Source organism: Gekko japonicus, unplaced genomic scaffold (genome assembly GCF_001447785.1).
Source record: "Gekko japonicus isolate JY-2015 unplaced genomic scaffold, Gekko_japonicus_V1.1 scaffold4492, whole genome shotgun sequence".
Classification (NCBI taxonomy): Eukaryota; Metazoa; Chordata; class Lepidosauria; order Squamata; family Gekkonidae; genus Gekko; species Gekko japonicus.
This window is the reverse complement of record NW_015172146.1, coordinates 59,465-60,565: the sequence shown is the minus strand read 5'-3', so window position 1 is coordinate 60,565 and position 1,101 is coordinate 59,465.

The following is a 1,101-nucleotide window of genomic DNA, read 5'->3' as shown; positions in this document are numbered from 1 at the left end:
ACCCCTGGGATATTCTCTGAGCTCTGCAGGCAAGCCATCTCGCTTGAGCTGGCTCTCACGCCCAGCGCATAAATGTCAAGGCACCTAATCATCTATCACCATCGCATCCCTTCTCGGGGGCCCTCCCTGCCAGTCAGGATAAATGGTTGATAGCCCATAAAACCCGACATAAAACAGTCCCCGCGATCCCCACCGTTTGTCAACAGACCTCTTCTGAGTGATGACTGTCGAGCAGGCCCCTGAGAGGTGCAGGAACATCTGGCCTCTGGTGCAAGGGCAGAGGGACTGGTCAGCAGTAGCTGAGGCCTGGCCTCATGATTCTATGGGGAGGGATTCTCCAATGCAGCCAGCTTTTTAAAAAACATGCTGCAGGTCGGAATTGGCTAAAATTAAATCACTGAGACGTAGGAAGGGGCGGAAATTCAACGTGGAGGAAGCAGGTTTCTGCTTCGGGGAAGGTGAGGTTCGACTTGCGAACAGGCAACCAGGTCCTTGAGGAAGTGGGTTCGGTGTGGGGTTGCCAACCATCAGGTCAGGCCTGGGGATCCCCTGGAATTTTGACTGATATCCTGACTACAGAGAATTGCCACCCTGGAGGAAATGGCTGCGTTGGAGAGTGGACTCTGTGGCATTATACCCCACTGAGTTTCCTTCTGTTGTGTATTGAGCCTGAGTAATCCCTGAAACAGCACTGGATTCTAGTTGAGCTTGTTTCCCCAGAACAACAGCTTACCAGGATCTTGGAGTAGACCAACAGAGTAACAGCAGGGGTCATTTCGTAGAAAAAGGGGTGCAAAGGTTCATTAGCATAACATATTAGCATAACATATTAGCACAACTCATTTGCATATGCCACACACCCTGACATCATCGGAAGTGTGTCAGAAGACAACACCCACTGCTCAGGCTCCACTGGACTGTTCTGGATTGCTAGCTATTGCGGGGGGGGACATGCAGATCTGTCCTCACAGAGGAGGGAGAGCTTGTACCTGAATAAAACTTGGTCTTAAAGGGTCCACTGGACTGTTTTGGATTGCTAGCTATGGGGAGGGGGGACGCACAGATCTGCCCTCACAGAGGAGGGAGAGCTTGTACCTGAAG